General features: G+C 44.9%; 1 pseudogene; it reads right to left on the reverse strand.

Annotated features, from left to right (window-relative positions):
• Positions 1-8,706: 8,706 nt before the first annotated feature.
• On the reverse strand, positions 8,707-17,607 carry LOC148150041 (uncharacterized; annotated as a pseudogene).
• Positions 17,608-18,989: the final 1,382 nt, after the last annotated feature.

Genomic DNA, 18,989 nt, shown 5'->3' on the forward strand with positions numbered 1-18,989 from the left:
CCAATATCTACGGATCTTATGACAGGTCCATAAGCAATGTACAAGAGTGCCCACCTCTATTTTGCATTTAGGACACATTGGAGATGCTCCTGCCTTAAATTTTGCCAATCGAACCGGTGCTATATGGGCCCTATGAAGTATCTTCAGCTGGATAGCCTGGGTTCTGTTGCAAATAGTAATTCTTCTAGCATTTTCCCAGATATCATTCCACGTTTCTGTGGAGAGTTCTAGTCCCAGATCCTGATCCCATGTTTTAAGCAGATCATCCATATCTCCCGATACTTCATCATGTAGCAAATGATAAATATTACTGACGGAAGATACCCCCACTGGTCGTAGGACACTACATTCTCTATCGGATTTATAAAGACTATCTAATAACGTAGTCTTCTTCTGTATAAAATCTCGAATTTGGAAGTATCGAAAGAGGTCTCCATTGGGTAATCCGAATTTCTGACGCAGCTGTCCGAAAGACATCAGGACCCCATCCTTAAATAAATCCCCGAGACATGAGATACCCCTGGATCTCCAGAGTTTAAAAGTGGCATCTGTTAACCCCGGTTGGAATCCCCATGCTCCCACTATCGGTGCATAGGGGGATGTTTTATGTGAATTACCCTCATTTTGCCGCATTATATTCCAAGCCTTGATTGTATTCAGTATTATAGGGTTTTTACAGTGATCCGTAATGATTTTCCTCTTGTCTGAGAATAAAAGGTTAATAAGTGGGTATTTTACTTGAGAAGCCTCGATGTCCAACCAGATTGATTGTGGATCAGACAAGACCCAATCAGCTATATAACTTAATAGGGAACTTAATTGATATTTCCTAAAATCTGGGAAGTCCAATCCACCCCTTGCCTGTGGAAGCTGTAGCTTCTTCAGCTTAATGAGGGGCCGCCTATGGTTCCAGATAAAGGAACTCAGCCAGCCGTATAATTTACATAAAGCTGTCCTCGGCAGCATCACCGGAAGCATTCTCATAGGATATAGGAGACGGGGCAGGATATTCATTTTGATTAATGCTATTCTACCCAACCAGGAAATTGGCAGGTCTCCCCATCGCTGGAGGTCCTGCCTTATCCTTTCCAATAAATACACAAAATTAGCCTTATACAACTGACCAAATACTGGGGTAATAAAAATGCCTAAATATAAGAAACCCTCCAGGGACCAGCGAAAGGGAAAAAGGGAACCGTCCGCTAAGCGGGGTATCACAGCAAGGCCACCCATTGGCATAGCCTCCGATTTTGAAAAGTTAATTTTATAACCTGAGAATGCACTAAATGTATTAATAACTTGGATTAAGCGAGGTATGGACATCAAAGGGTTACTGAGGAATAGAAGAACATCATCTGCATAAAGGGTAATTTTATGTTTACCTGTACCAATCCTTGGGGCCACTATATTAGGATCAGCTCGTATAGCTTCTGCTAGTGGTTCAATTATTAGCGTGAATAACAATGGCGAGAGGGGACATCCCTGACGGCAGCCCCTACCCACACTGAAGCTATCCGAGCCTAATCCATTGGTAACCACAACTGCTTTGGGATCACTATACAATGTTGAGATCCATTTGGTAAACACCTGTCCAACACCAAACCTCTCCAATGTGTAAAACAAATATGACCATTCGACCCTATCAAATGCCTTTTCCGCGTCTAATGAAACCACTACTCCTGGTATCTTTCCCTGATGACAAGCTTGAATCATATTCAGAGCCCTTCTAACATTATTGGATGATCTACGGCCCTTAATAAACCCCGTCTGATCCTCCTTTATAATATGTGGCAGTATCCTTTCTAATCTCAGTGCTAACGTTTTAGAGAGGATTTTAAAATCTACATTTAGCAAGGATATTGGTCTGTATGATGTACAATCTTCTGGGTCCTTTCCTTTTTTAAGGATAAGAGAGATATTTGCCTCTTTCAACGAAGGCGGGAGACAGCCCTGACTATATGCATAGTTATACATATCCATAAGTGGACCAACCAGTATTTCTGTAAATTCTTTATAGAATTCAGCTTGAAAGCCATCTGGGCCCGGCGTCTTACCATTTTGAAGGTGCCTAATTGCATCAACTATTTCTTGGGGTGTAAGAGGAGCATTTAGGACCGATACTTGTTCCGGAGTTAGGTCTGGAAAAGTCAAATTTTTAAAAAATGATTGCATCCTCTTCGTCCTATCTTCACAATCCTGTGATTTATATAACTCAGAATAGAATTTTCTAAAGGTCGCATTAATCTTTTTATGATCATGAGTCAAAATACCCGTACTTTCCTTGATAGACATAATAGTCTGAGGGGCCTTTTTTTTCTTTGCAAGAAATGCTAAGTATCTACCCGGTTTGTCGCCATATTCATATAACCTTTGCTTTGCAAATAATATTTCCCTCTTAGCCGTTTGAGTAAGTGTAGTATTTAGAGCTGTCCTAAGAGCTGTAATCCTTTGCAATTTAATAATAGAAGGTCTATCAGTGTATGCTGTTTCAGCCGCTTTTAATCGGGCTTCAAGCAGACGCTGTTGTTCTCCCTTTAATTTCTTCTGGGTCGCTGAGTAGGAGATGATCAAGCCTCGCGTGTAAGCTTTGATGGTCTCCCACATCATTGACGGGTTGCTAGCTGTACCTGAATTAATTTCTAAAAAAGTTTTAAATTCTTGCGAGAAGTACTTTACAAATTTACTATCTTTCATTAAGAAGGGGTCCATACGCCAATGCCGAGGGGATGTCCCACTGTTCCTCGCCTTAGTTTCCATATATACAGCAGCGTGGTCAGAAATTGCTATATTACCTATTTTACAGGATGATATGGAATTTAAAAAAATTGAGGGGGCAAAAAACATATCAATTCTGGTGTGACATTTATGTGGATTAGAGTAGAAAGAAAAATCTCTACCCTGTGGATGAAGACATCTCCATACATCTACTAATCCTAATTCTTTGTTCAGATCCATCAATTGTCTAGATCTGGGAGATACTCCTGCAGTACTCTTGGGAATCCTGTCTATTTCCGGATCCATAATACAGTTAAAGTCTCCCCCTATAATTATATGACGGGCATCAAAAGCCATCAATTTTGAAAAGGCTTCCATTATAAATTTAAAGGGGTGTGCCGGGGGGCAGTACAAATTTAAAATCCCATATTCCTCTCCATTTATGAGAGCTTTAATCAAGATATATCGTCCAGATTCGTCTTTTATCTACTTTAGGATTTTGAAAGGGAAATTCTTCCGAACAAGAATAACAACTCCCCTGCTTTTTGAGCTAAAAGAAGAAAAAAAGGCCTGATCAAATCCGCCCTGTCGTAATTTCAAGTGTTCTTTATCTGACAGGTGTGTCTCCTGTAGGAGACCTATATCAACTCTTTCCTTCTTAAGATTTGATAATATTTTCTTCCTTTTAAGTGGCGAATTACTCCCCTTGACATTCCAGGTGCACCACTTAACCGATTGATCAACCATAATCCTCTGGGCCAATCCGAGACCCCTCGGGAGGGGGAACCCTATCCAGAACATCCCGAGCATGGAACATGTAAAATTTACAAAAATAAACCCTCTTTAATACACCCACAACAATACAGTAAAAAACTATTTCTAAATAAAAAAAATATAAAACGTATCTAAGTGGAGACTTTCCCCCTTGTTCCCAGGGGGCATCACTTCCTCTCCAAAAATCCCTCATATCCTCTCCCAACCGATGCCCCACCCTTGACCCAGGCACTCCTCAATCAAATGAGGAAAATTCAAATATAATACAAAGCTAGAGTTAACAGTGAGCACCCCACCCCCACCCCTACCAACACCTGGGTATATTTGGTAATGTTAATACCATATATAAACATATAACTATAAAATTACCAGTTCAACAAATAATAATTAAATATGATAATACAAAATAACGAAGGGAAAAACAACCCCGCTCCTAAAGACAGAGGTAAAATCGAATAAGGTAACCACCTCCCCCCACCAACATTAACCAAATCCCCCAGCTTATATATACATATATATACATACACATACATATATATATATATATATACACACACACACACATATACATACACCTCTCATATATACATAAAATAATAACAGAAAACAACTCCAAGGCGGGGGGGGGGAGAAAATCAAATCCCTCTCCCCACCCCCCATAATAATATTAAGCAATAAGGTAAGAAAAAAAAAGGGAGGGGATATAAACCAAAAAGGGGGGGGGGAAGGCAGACCAACATCCATTATGTCCTACAGTTTAACTAAGAGAGTCCAAGAATTCCTTAGCCTTTTCTGGTGATCCAAAGTTATATACAGATCCTTCATGGTTAAAGCGTAACATCGCTGGGTAGCGTAAGGAGTACTGTACATTTAAGTCCCTTAAACGCTTCTTCGCCTCGTCGAATGCCTTCCTCTTTCGAACCAGAGCCGGGGAAAAGTCCTGAAATAGCATGATCTTGGATCCTTTGTAGATCATAGCTCGGGGGTTTTTTCCGAGATTTCTAGAGGCTTCTAGGAGTATCTGCCTCTCCCTGTAGCTCTGCAGCCGGAACAGGACCGGGCGCGGGCGCTGGTTCGAGCCGGGCCCGCGTATTGCTACCCGGTAGGCCCATTCCACCCTTACCTGGCCTGATCCAGCTTGCAGATTTAAAAGTTGTGGCAGCCACTGCTCCAGGAATGCTGTAAGCTGGCCTTCCTCTTCCTGCTCGGGAAGGCCCAGCAAACGAATATTTTTTCGACGACCTCGATTATCGAGGTCGTCAATATGATTTTCCAAGGTCCGGACTCGCTGCTCGAGAGTCCGGACCTGATCCACGGCCGATTGAGCGGTTGTCTCCGAGGTCGCGGCCTTTAGCTCCGCCCCTCCGACTCGGCGTTGAATTTCTTCAATTTCACGGTCGTGCTTCTTCAGCGCGGCCGACAACGACTCCCAACGGTTCCTGGATTCGACGATAAAGGCATCGATCTTCGAGTCAAGTTTGGAAATCATTTCTGCAAGGCTTGCTACTGTAGGTAAGTCCCCCGGGGCGGCTGTGGACGCCTCTGCTGCAGCTGGAGCGTGTGGGGGAGGGGGTCCTGCTTGCTGAGAGCTGCGGGCTCCCTTCTCTTTAGTCATTTTAACTTAGGATAAAGTTGCTTAAATATAATATTGCACAACTAATTGAGTTACTAAACTGTTAAAAATGATTTATAAATGATTTGGTGAGCTTGGTAGGGGGTAGGTGACCCACTGTGCCCAAGTCTTGGGAGGAGCACTATAGACTCAGTCTTACTGGGTCGCCGCCATCTTGGATCCCCGCTTCCAGTTTTTAATTAGGACCCACTGACCCGGCTTGATGGTGTGCACCGCGAACTCGAGGGGCGGCGTCTGTGCCAAAAGTCCCTGTTGGCGTAAACGAGATAGAGCAGACCCCAGAGCCACCACATATTTTTGCACAAACATGTCCCGAGACTCGAATAAGGGAGGTTCTCCCTTCGGCCCATTGAACGGGAGGCCAAACAGCATTTCGTAAGGGGAGACGCCCAAATCCCGTCTTGGCTGGGTGCGAATTTGCAACAGGGCGAGGGGTAGGCATTTGGTAACTGTCTTCAGGCCCTGCCTCCCTTCCCAAGAGATGGGGTATTGGCGCACTCTGACGTCGGGGCTCTGGGGCTTTAATTTTACCTCCACAGGTCGAATTGCGAGCTCCCCCCGGTTCCCTTTGGCGACCCAAACCCTAGGGTCTATCTCTGTCAATCGGGACTCACTAAGGTATGACATGGTAATGGCTAATTCATCCTCTTCTCCCACTTCTATTCGTAGTCCGAAACGGACTATTAAATCCCGTTCCAACAACCCATAGGGAAGGTGCGGGAGGTGAAGGAGTTCCACTTGGAGCTCCTCCTCCTCCAGCCGCAAGGGTTGTGGTTCAAATATTCTTGCACTGAAAACCCCACCCTTTACTCCTGAAATGTTTAATGTTTTAGCCTGGAAGCCAACCCCCCTAGGATGGAGGGGGATTGAGGACCTGCCGGCGCCTGTGTCAACTAAGAAAGTAACATCTTGTCTAAATGGGCCCACCCGTAAATTTACCAAGGGTTCTTGGTAGGCCCGTGTTCCGATCCTCCCCTGACTTCCCTAATCCATTTGTTCGCGCTCCATTTCATACATCCCTTCTCGCTCCCTTTTAAAATCGGGACAATCCCTCTTGAAGTGTCCCAGTTTCCCGCAATGGTAACATCCGGCCGCCTGAGGCCGTTCGATTCCATAAGATCCTCCTCTCCCACTTCTGCCCCGTCTCGCTCCTCTCCCTCTCCAACTTTCCCTCGACCTTTCTCTTTCCATCCCATAACCTTCTTCCCCCATTCCGGTGGATTTACAAGCTTCCCGTACGGCTGCCACCACCATTTTTGTCTTCTGTTTCTCCCTTATTACATCCCTCTGAACGTACACCTTCTGTGCTTCCCGTAATAATTCTGCAACATCTTTTTCAGCCCAATCCTCCACTTTCTGTAATTTCTTCTGAATGTCAGGCCATGACTTAGTCACAAAGTGCACCTTAAGCATGCCCTTGCCTATTTCCCCATCGGGGTCTAAACCTGAATACTTTCGTATGGACTCCCGCAAACGGTCTAAAAACTCACTCGGGGATTCATCCTTTTTCTGTCCAACTTCGAATGCTTTCGCTAAATTCCGCTGTTTAGGCACGCAGGTTTTGATTCCCCTGATTATAAGGTTTCTGAGGTCTGTCATATTAGCCCGTCCCCCCTCGTCATTATGATCCCACCGGGGGTCCTCTAAGGGATACTTCTGCTCTCCGCGCTGAGGGCCGTCCTGATGCTCCCTATCCCAAATGGCCATTGCACTATTCCGGATCATGACAATTTCATCGTAATTAAATAGTATTCTCATCATGGCCTGCAATTCGGCCCATGTGTATATACTGGGCCCCAGAAATTGATCTAATTGTGTTCCCACACTGACGGGGTCGTCCAGTAGACGGGGTAGTTCATTACGGAGTTGTCGGATATCCCCAGAATTTAAAGGTTGTACTACAAATCCGGTCCGTTCGTTCCCAAACGGCACCTCTCGTAAAGGGTTCATCTGTTCAACATTGTTAACCCTCTCAGCACCCAATCTCTCTTCTTGATCTCTCCACATCTCAATTCGGGCTGATCTCCTAATGCCTGGGGTGGGCTCTTCTTCCCTTCCTGTGTCCCCCCCAGCAGGCTCTCCCTCACTGAGCATGACCTGCCGGGAACCGGGATTATCCGACGCAGGAGGGAGGTCCGCGCTGGACGCCTGGCCGTGCGCGGGTTGTACATACGGGGGCGGGGCAGAAGGGGGCAAACCGTCGGTGAGGACGTCCCAAGACTTCTGGGGCTTTCTCGGGTCTGTTTGGGGAATCAGAGGATAGAGACTCGTGGGGTCCCCGCAGTCACTCGCCAACCAGGCGGCGGCATATTTGCTCTCTTCTGGGTCAAACGGTTGTTTTCTGTTAACATATATATTTAGGAGTTGACACACCCAGTCTTCATCAGACCCATACTCGGGCCAAACTACCGAGGGGGCGCGGATAGGTTCTTTGGTCCATATAAAACAACAATATTTTATCATAGTCTCTTTCTTTTCGTCCTTTGTCCTACTGCTTTCCGTCCATAAACTCAATTTCCGACCTAGTGGACTATCGGGGGGTATTTCTTTTCCATTTACAGTCCTCCCTGACTTGTCCTTAGTGGACCTAGAAGTCTGATTTCCCATGGTCTATCTTCGGTCCTGGTCTTAAACGCCTAAAGCATTTTCACAGATAACCGTCAAAACCACAATTTCCCATGGTCTATCTTTGGTCCTGGTCTTAAACGCCTAAAGCATTTTCACAGATAACCGTCAAAACCACAATTTCCCATGGTCTATCTTCGGTCCTGGTCTTAAACGCTTAAAGCGTTTTCACAGATGACCGTCAAAACCACGCGGCCAACAAGGAAGAACAAAAAGAAACTCTCTCACCTTGATTCGTGCACGAAGTTGTCTGGCCTTTTTAAATGTGTGTACCCCCGCGTATAGTCACTAACTGGTCGTCCCAGCACTCGTCCGTGTGTTCCTTTTTTCGGGATCCAAAATTATTTTAATGAGCCGGGTCACTCTCTTGGCCGACGGCTGACGGACCAAGCCGATCCAGTGAGCAGTATAAATATATACCAGACGCGTCTTTTTGTATCAGACTTGATCCACGAGCCGAAGAGAGCCCCGGCAATAATTATTGCATCCCGGACGAGCCCCCAATTGTGCAGGATAGGGGACTCTGCGACCCCCATCAGGCACTCTGCTTCCCTTCCCAAGAACAAAGACACGGAGGAGTTCGTCCAAAACTATTTATTCAATTCTGCAGAACCGGGTGTTACCTCAATGGCTTCCCACGAGGCACACACACAGATTGTAATCCCCGCACGTTATATACATGTAGGAGTGGGCGGGGCCTTCTACTGTCTCAGCCAATCAGTGTTAAAGTTCCCCACTGTCCTCCTGATGGATGAGATTATTTGGTTATTCACCCAGCCAATCAGTGTTCGAGTTCCCCGCTTCTCCCTTATATGGACGATGACGTACAGCCGTGGTTGTGGGCGGTCCCTCAGCCACGAGGAAAGCTGTTTCCATTGTTCCATTCATGAAAATCTGGGGGAGTGTCTGCTCGTGCTTACTACAAGGTAGAGAAGACTAAAATGGTGGCTTTGTACTTACTATGTGCTTACTACAGCAGTTAATGATTTAAAAATTACACCACCCCCTACACTGTGGTACCACAGACCCTTCTTGTGTCTCACTACATGTACAACATGCCCAGAGGGAAGGTTATTGTCCACATGTTATGCAACAGCTCTTGCATCAGACCAGCCATCTTTCCCTTCCATTAACTGCTTTATGTTACTTTCATTAATTGGTTTTGGATCAATTGCATAGGAGACAACAGCATTAACCCCATTGTCTCAAAAAGTGAAACCGATTGGGGCCAATGACACAGTGATTGTCAAACCCACCGACAGGGTCATAGACCTGTACAGACCAGTTAACCCAGTCATATTTCTTCGTTAGATCATCTAGAACATAACCTCCACATTCATAATTATCTCTTCCACCCTTTTCATTTATCATTTTCTTAACATCTATTTCTGCCTGCTCAGCAAACTCATTGATGCACCGATCTATCATGGATTTCATTTTATACTACATCCAGAGCATTGGATGTAGTATACATTGATTTTAGTAAGGCATTTGATAAGGTTCCCCATGGTAGGCTTCTGCGGAAAGTCAGGAGGCATGGGATAGTGGGAAATTTGGCCAATTGGATAGAAAACTGGCTAACCGGTCGAAGTCAGAGAGTGGTGGTAGATGGTAAATATTCAGCCTGGAGCCCAGTTACAAGTGGAGTTCCGCAGGGATCAGTTCTGGGTCCTCTGCTGTTCGTAATTTTTATTAATGACTTGGATGAGGGAGTCAAAGGGTGGGTCAGTAAATTTGCAGATGATACGAAGATTGGTGGAGTGTGGATAGTGAGGAGGGCTCTTGTCGGCTGCAAAGGGACTTGGATATGATGCAGAGCTGGGCTGAGGAGTGGCAGATGGAGTTCAACCCTGCCAAGTGTGAGGTTGTCCATTTTAGAAAGACAAATAAGAATGCGGAATACAGGGTTAACGGTAGGGTTCTTAGTAAGGTGGAGGAACAGAGGGATCTTGGGGTCTATGTTCATAGGTCTTTGAAAGTTGCCACTCAGGTGGATAGAGCTTGTAAGAAGGCCTATGGAGTATTATCGTTCATTAGCAGAGGGATTGAATTCAAGAGCCGTGAAGTGATGTTGCAACTGTACAGGACTTTGGTTAGGCCACATTTGGAGTACTGTGTGCAGTTCTGGTCGCCTCACTTTAGGAAAGATGTGGAAGCTTTGGAGAGGGTGCAGAGGAGATTTACCAGGATGTTGCCTGGAATGGAGAATAAGTCGTACGAGGATAGGTTGAGAGTGCTAGGCCTTTTCTCATTGGAACGGCGAAGGATGAGGGGTGACTTGATAGAGGTTTATAAGATGATCAGAGGAATAGATAGAGTAGACAGTCAGAAACTTTTTCCCCGGGTACAACAGTGTTACAAGGGGACATAAATTTAAGGTGAAGGGTGGAAGGTATAGGGGAGATGTCAGGGGTGGGTTCTTTACCCAGAGAGTGGTGGGGACATGGAATGCGTTGCCTGTGGGAGTGGTAGAGTCAGAATCTTTGGTGACCTTTAAGCGGCAATTGGATAGGTACATTGATGGGTGCTTAAGTTAGGACAAATGTTCAGCACAACATCGTGGGCCGAAGGGCCTGTTCTGTGCTGTATTGTCCTATGTTCTATGTTCTATTCTCTACTTTGCCCCTTTTCTCATTCCACTCTCTCTCTTTAATGCCTCTACATCGGTCCCAGTGATAGCGGAGTGACCCACCAGGGCAATCAGGCCAATGCAGAAGAGCTCCTTGAGACTGCAGCAGAGTTTTTCCATCAGACGCCGGTTCCTCTGGTCATATCGCATGGCAGTTTCCAGAATGGGTTTGCCAAAGATGGCAGAATACCCCATCACTGCATCATAGAGAGTGTGAAGGTTCTGGTCACCTTTAGTCTCATTGAAGTGTGTGAGGAATTCTTCTTTCTCATTCTCCCGGAATTCCAGTTTTGTGTTCAGGATGTCCATGTACTTCCTGAATTGGTTTTTCAGATTCTCCTCAATGGGGAAGAACTGATTATTGACTGTGCTTTGGTCGATAGCCTGAAGCACTTGCTGAATCTGACCTGGAGACTGTTTAAGGAACAATTGCTGCGAGTGATGCACAAATGTGTTCCTCTGAGACAGGCAAGAAGGGGTACATAGAACATCGAAAAATACAGCGCAATACAGGCCCTTTGGCACTCGATGTTGCGCCGATCCAAGCCCACCTAACCTACACTAGCCCACTATCCTCCATATGCCTATCCAATGCCGTTTAAATGCCCATAAAGAGGGAGTGTCCACCATTGCTACTGGCAGGGCATTCCATGAACGCATGACTTGCTGAGTAAAGAATCTACCCCTAACATCTGTCCTATACCTACCACCCCTTAATTTAAAGCTATGCCCCCTCGTAATAGCTGACTCCATACGTGGAAAAAGGTTCTCATGGTCAACCCTATCTAAACCCCTAATCATCTTGTACACCTCTATCAAGTCACCCCTAAACCTTATTTTCTCCAATGAAAACAGCCCCAAGTGCCTCAGCCTTTCAAATAAGATAAAGGAACCTTGGATGTCGAGAGCGGAGGAGATTCTCATCAAAAGAAAGAAGGCAGCTTACGTAAGGTGGAGGGAGCAAGGGTCGTGCTCAGCTCTAGAGGATTACAGGCAGGCGAGGAAGGAGCTCAAAAATGGTCTGAGGAGAGCCAGGAGGAGGCACAAGAAAGGCTGGCAGGAAGGATTAGGGAGAATCCAAAGGCATTTTACATGTATGTGAGGAATAAGAGAATGATCAAAGAAAGAGTAGGGCCGTTCTGGGATAGCATAGGGAACTTGTGTACAGAGTCTGAGGAGGTAGGAGAAGCCTTAATTGAGTTTTTTGCTTCTGTCTTTACTAAAGAAACTGACTTTGTAGTGAATGAAACCATTGAGGAGCAGGTAAGCACGCTGGAAAGGATAGAGATTGAGGAAGCTGATGTGCTGAAAATTTTGACAAACATTAAGATTGACAAGTCGCCAAGGCCAGACCAGATTTGTCCACGGCTGCTTTGGGAAGCGAGAAATGTGATTGCTTCGCAGCTTGCGAAGATCTTTGCATCCTCGCTCTCCACCGGAGTCATACCTGAGGACTGGAGGGAGGCAAATGTAATTCCTCTCCAAGAAAGGAAATAGGGAAATCCCCAGCAATTACAGACCAGTCTGTCTCACGTCTGTCGTCTGCAAGGTGTTAAAAAGGATTCTGAGAGATAGGGTTTATGACCATCTGGAAGAGCATGGCTTGATTAAATGCAGTCAACACGGCTTTGTGAGAGGCAGGTTATGCCTCACAAATCTTATTGAGTTCTTTGAAGATGATACTAGACAAGTTGATGAGGGTCGAGCGGTGGATGTGGTGTATATGGACTTCAGCAAGGTATTTGATAAGGTTCCACATGGTAAGCTCATTTAGAAGGTCAGGAGGAATGGGATACAGGGAAATTTAGCTGTCTGGATACAGAATTGGCTGGTCGACAGAAGACAGCGAGTGGTAGTAGAAGGAAAGTATTCTGGCTGGAAGTCAGTGGTGAGTGGTGTTCCACAGGGCTCTGTTCTTGAGCTTCTACTCTTTGTAATCTTTATTAATGACTTGGTTGAGGAGATTGAAGGATGGGTTTGCAAATTTGCAGACGACACAAAGGTTGGAGGTGTCGTTGACAGTATAGAGGACTGTTGTAGGCTGCAGTGTGACATTGACAGGATGCAGAGATGGGCTGAGAGGTGGCAGATGGAGTTCAACCTGGATAAATACGAAGTGATGCATTTTGGAAGGTCGAACTTGAAAGTTGAGTACAGGATTAAAGACAGGATTCTTGGCAGTGTGGAGAAACAGCAGGATCTTGGTGTGCAGGTACATAGATCCCTTAAAATTGCCACCCAAGTGGACAGGGAGAAAGTGAGGACTGCAGATGCTGGAGATCAGAGCTGAAAATGTGTTGCTGGAAAAGCGCAGCAGGTCAGGCAGCATCCAAGGAGCAGGAGAATCGATGTTTCAGGCATGAGCCCTTCTTCAGGACCCTGAAGAAGGGCTCATGCCTGAAACGTCGATTCTCCTGCTTCTTGGATGCTGCCTGACCTGCTGCGCTTTTCCAGCAACACGTTTTCAACCCAAGCATATGGTGTTTTGGCTTTCATTAACAGGGGATTGAGTTTAAGAGCCATGAGATCTTGATGCAGCTCTATAAAGCTTTGGTTAGACTGCACTTGGAATACTGTGTCCAGTTCTGGTCGTCCTATTATAGGAAAGAAGTGGATGCTTTGGAGATGGTTCGGAGGAGGTTTACCAGGATGCTGCCTGGACTTGGGGGGTTTATCTTACGAAGAGAGGCTGACTGAGCTTGGACATTTTTCCTTGGAAAAAAGAAGGAAGAGAGGGGACCTAATTGAGGTGTACAAGACAATGAGAGGCATAGGTAGAGTTGATAGCCAGAGACTTTTTCCAAGGGCAGAAATTGTTAACACGAGGGGTCATAGTTTTAAGCTGTTTGGCGGAAAGTATAGAAGGGATGTCAGAGGCGGATTCTTTATGCAGAGAGTTGTGACAGCATGGAATGCGTTGCCAGCAGCAGTTGTGGAAGCGAGGTCATTAGGGATATTTAAGAGACTGCTGGACATGCATATGGTCACAGAAGTTGAGGGTTCATACATTAGGTTTACCTTACATGAGGATCAGTGGTCGGCACAACATCGTGGGCTGAAGGGCCTGTTCTGTGCTGTACTGTTCTATGAAATGACATCCAACTTATTCCTGTCTATCTGGAACTGCTCCTTCATATATCTCAGCTCCTCACTCTCCACATTACCCATAGCAAGTTTAACAATTGCTGCTGCTACCCCAAAAATAGCTCCTACTGCTCCAGCAGCAGAGGCGAATTTTCCTAAACTCTCAACAACTGACATCGCATTTTTCACTTTAACCACTGCAGTCGCAACTTCGGTATTGGCTTTTGCAGTGCATGTACTGCTGTTCCTGCCCATACTGATCGGCTGAGCACTGTATTTGGATGGTCGTTCTTTCAGTTGTCTCTGGAAAAAAATGGATAAAAGTTCATCTGTGACTCCTCAATGTATCAGGGAGAGTGAAGACCATAAGAACAAGAGCAGGAGTAGGCCATTCAGCCCCTTGAATCTGCTCCACCATTTAATATGATCTTAGCTAAGGTTTCAAAGTCAAAAGCATTTTATTTTCCTCAAAAGTTGCATAAATCCATATAAGATACTGTAACTCCCACTTTAAAAATAGAATCTGTCTGATCTAACATTGGGGCACAAATAGACGTTAACCTCTCACGGTCAATGCATTATCTGAGCTGAGATGGCACCTATTGTTAAAATTTTATCTTTAGAATGTAACTTTTAAAAAAAACTCTGGGATTTACATATGAAGGAACCGGAACTAGCATGATCATTCCAAAAGATGAAAGGCTTCAGCTAAACTTGTTTAATATTACATTCCATGACATTGCAATCCTGTTGCTATAAATTCTGTCTTATGATTCTGTTCCACAGATACCTGATGAAGAAGCAGCACTTCGAAAGCAAGTACTTCCAAATAAACCTGTTGGACTATAATCTGGTGATGTGTGATTTTTAACTTTGTCTGCCCCAGTCTAACACTGGCACCTCCAAATCATGAAAGCATGTATGTTCACTTTAAGGTGGACAGTGTTTTCTGAATTTTGAAGTCAACTTGATGTGCAGGCTCAGCTTCTCGAATGGAAAGGCTGCGAGATGGGCTGTTCCAAAATAGGTACGTATAACAATGGATACCTGAGTTTTGGTTGCTGTTTTGACAATAATTTAAGTTTAACCAAATACTTTAAAGTATGCCGAGGATACTATAACCCAATCGAGTTTGAAATTATTGTTTTGACAACATTGGACCAATGACAGGAAACCATGTTGGGGGTATAAAAAACAGGAGCATTTTGAAAATTGGACAGAGCAACTGCCGTCGAACCGGAGAGCTAACTGCCCATCTAAAATCTTGCTCTCAAAGAAATTAGAAGGCACTGACTGTATACTAAAATGTACCTTTTCCTGTGAAACATACTGGCAGTAAAAAGAAAGATGGCTCAGAGGGACCAACAGATTGATGACAGCGGAGAAGACAGAGACTGTGTGGATTTGAGATTAAATTAATGTAATGTTTAATAAGTGTGTTATTGGAACATCATGTTAATAGGATTATGTTCAGTTAGGGGAAAGAATGTTCAGTTTGTTAATAGTTTTGTTTAGTATTCTGTTAGGAAAGTAAATTGTGATTTATCTTCAAATAGTAGAAATGAGGATTTCTCTTTCACTCCCTCACACTTCTATCAGATTACGAGGCAAGCTTTTCTGGGTGTTTGGTTTTAATTAACAGAGAGGTTTGACCCAATGTTGTAAGACTATATCTCATCTTGATTTCAACTCAACTTTACTTCCGCTCTCCATAACGCCTCAATCTGTTACTAATTACAAACCTCTGGGTATATTTAAGGAGGAGACAATGTCCCAGCATCCACCACACTCTTGGAGAATGAATTCCACAGATTCACAATCCTTTGAAAGAGAAAATTTCTCCTCATCTGTTTTAAATCTGCTACCCCTTATCCTAAAGCTATCACTTCTCATTCCACATTGCCCACATAAAGAAACATCTTTTCTATGTCTACCTTGCCAATCAACTTTAGCATTTTATTGACCTCCATTCGATCTCCTTCATTCTTCTAAACTCCAGAGAGCGTCCGCTGAAACTCACCTGTTCGTAACTAACCTCGATCCTTTCTAGTCTAATATCTCGTACCTCATTCTTCTCCTCTACAATATTCTCCTTTTCCTGAGTGAAAAACAATGAGAAATGTTCATTTAGCACCTCTCCGATCTCTACAGGGTCCACACTCAACTTCCCACTTCTGTCTTTGACTGGCCCTATTCCTACCCTAATCATCCTTTTATCCCTCACATACCTATAGAAAGCTTTAGGGTTCTCCTTTATTCTATTTGCTAAAGACTGCTCGTGTCCTCTCTTTGCTCTTCTTAACTCTCTCTTTAAATCCTTCCTAGCTGATCTGTAACTCTCTATTGCCTCATCTGAACCATCTTGCCTCATCAACACATAAGCCTCCTTCTTCTGCTTAACAAGAGATGCAATTTCTGTACCTTCTGTTCCTTTACCTTATCGTTTCGTCCCTGTCTGACAGGGACATGCCGATCAAGGACACAATATCTGTTCCTTAAACCAGCTCCACATTTCCATTGTCTGCATCCCCTGCATTTTGCTACCCAATTTTGTGCATCCTAATTCCTGCCTGAATGCATTATAATTGCCCTTGGCTCATCAATAACTCTTGAATAATCCAAATGTGGCCTGACCAGAGCTTTATAGAGCATCAGAAGTAGATCCCTGTTTTTTATATTCAAGTCCTCTCAAAATAAATGCTTTCATTGCGTTTGCCTTCCGAAATACTCACCCAGCCTGCAAGTTTAGATTAGATTAGATTCCCTACAGGGTGGAAACAGGCTCTTCGGCCCAACCAGTCCACACCGACCCTCCGAAGAGCAACCCACCCAGACCCATTCTCCTACATTTTACCCCTGCACCTAACACTATGGGCAATTTAACATGGCAAATTCACCTGACCTGCACATCTTTGACTGTGGGAGGAAACTGGAGCACCCGGGGGAAACCCACGCAGACACTGGGAGAATGTGCAAACTCCACACAGACAGTTGCCTGAGGAGGGAATTGAACTGGGGTCCCTGGAGCTGTGAGGCAGCAGTGCTAACACCTGAGCCACCGTGTTTACCTTGAGAGAATCTTGGACTAGAAGTTTCAAGCCACTTTGCACTTCAGACTTCTGAATTTTTGAAAATAGTCCATGCCCCTCTTCTTCCTACCAAAGTGCATGACCTCACACTTTCCTACATTGTATTCCATCTGCCACTTCTTTGCCCACTCTCCTAACCTGTCCAAATCCTTCTGCAGCCTCCCCACCTCCTCAATGCTATCTGTCCCTCTACCTATCTTTGTATTGTCTGTAAGCTTAGCCAGAATGTCCTCAGTTCCTTCATCTAGATCATTAATGTATAAAGTGAAAAGTTGTGATCCCAACACTGAGCCTTGCAGAACACCACTTGTTGGCTGCCATCCTGAGAAGGACTCTTTTATCCCTACTCTCTGCTTCCTGCCAGAAGGCCAATCCTGAGCTGAAAATGTGTTGCTGGAAAAGCGCAGCAGGTCAGGTAGTATCCAAGGAGCAGGAGAATCGACATTTCGGGCATGAGCCCTTCTTCAGCCAATCCTCCATCCATGCTAGCACCTTGCCTCTAACACCATGGGCCCTTATCTTACTCAGCAGCTTCCTGTGTGACACCTTATCAAAGGCCTTCTTGAAGTCCAGGTAGATAACACTCTTTGGCTCTCCTTGGTCTAACCTGCTCGTTACTTTCTCAAAAAATTCTAGCAAATTAGTCAGGCATGACCTCCCCTTGATGAAACCATGCTGACTTTCCCTATTTTACCATATACGTTCAAATGTTCAGAAATCTCATCTTTCACAATGGATTCCAGGATCTTACCCACGATCGAGGTTAGGCTAATCAGTCTGTAATTTTCCATGTTTTGCCTGACCCCCTTTTTAAACAGGAGTGTCAAGTTAGCGATTTTCCACTCCTCTGGGACCCTCCCTGATTCTAGCAATTCCTAAAAAAAATCACAACCTCCATTATCTCTTCAGCTATCTCCCTTAGAACTATCTGGTCCAGGTGATTTATCCACCTTCAGGCCATTCAGTTTTTCTAGCACCTTCTCCTTGGTGATGGCCACCAGACTCAGCTCTGACCCCTCACTCTCTTGAATCTTTGGGATATTACTCAGATCTTCCATCATAAAGACTGATGCAAGTACTTATTCAGTTCCTCAGGCATTTCCGTGTTCCCCACTGCTATCGCTCCAGCGTCATTTTCCAGCAATCCAATGTCCACTGTTGCCTTCATATATCTAAAGAAATTCTTAGTCTTCCTTTACATTATTGACTAGCTTACCCTCAAATTTAATCTTCTCCTGCCTAATTTATTTTTTTGTTGCCCTCTGTTGGTCTTTGTAAGCTTCCCAATCCTCTGGGTTCCCACTGCCCTTCACCACATTATCTGCTTTCCCTTTTGTTTTTATGCTGACCCTGACTTCCCCAGTCAGCCACGGTTGCCTCATCCTCCCAGTACCTTGATTCCTTTTCCTCGGGATGAATCCCTGCTGTGTCTCCTGAATTACTCCCAGAAACTCCTGCCATTGCTGTTCCACTGTCTTTCCTGCTGGGCTCCTCTCCCAGTCAATTCTACCCAGCTCCTCCCTCATGCCTCTGGAGTTGTTTATTCAGATAGCATACCATTACTACTGATTCTATCTTCTCCCTCTCAAATTGCAGAGTAAATTTAATCATATTATGAGCACTGCTCCTTAAGGGTTCCTTTACCTTAAGCTCCCTTATCAAGTCTGCCTCATTGCACAGTGAGGCTCAGTGTTGTACTTTGTTATGAAATGGTCAGCACCTTGGGATGTTTGATTATGGTTTGATTCTCAGTCCTCTGTCCTGTCACCATCAGACTGGGGGAAGCCATCTCCATGTGACCACATCATTACTGCAATTACATAGCCACGGTTTCCAGAACAACTGAAAGATTGTGTGTGTTTCTCTTAATCGCCCAGTGATCTGAAATTTGACACCTGGCTGGGATACTCCTCACTTTGAAAGGAGTGATTTTATCTGGAGACTGCCTTGCTCTGTGGCTGTGTCCCTCTCACCAGCCCTGTTGTGACCTCTTCCCCCTTCCCTTTTCCTCTGTACCCCTGACCCTCCCCACTCTGTGCCTCTCCCATCTGCACAATCCCCCTCCTCTCTGTCAGGCAGCCCCCTCTGCACACGTTCAGGAATGAATCTTGTTGCACTCAGACCCAACCTCCCTGGACCTGTCTGAAACACAGTGGCTCCATGCTCAGTCTCTACCCCCAGTGAGAGCCTGTTAACAAATAAAGTGTTTTTCTCCTTCTTCATTCTCAGGGTGTGGGTGCCTCTGGCTAGACCAGCATTTACTGCCCATCCCTTACTGCCCAGAGGGCAATGAGGAGTCAACCACATTGCTGTGGGTCTGGAGTCACAGGTAGGCCAGTCTCCTTCCTGAAAATACATTACTGAACCAGATGGGTTTTTCTGACAATGGATTCATGATCATGAGACACTTAATCCCAGATTTATTTTTTATTGAATTCAA

The sequence above is a fragment of the Chiloscyllium plagiosum genome, unplaced genomic scaffold (assembly GCF_037043375.1).
Source record: "Chiloscyllium plagiosum isolate Xiang-an unplaced genomic scaffold, Cpla_swu_hap1 HiC_scaffold_5, whole genome shotgun sequence".
NCBI lineage: Eukaryota > Metazoa > Chordata > Chondrichthyes > Orectolobiformes > Hemiscylliidae > Chiloscyllium > Chiloscyllium plagiosum.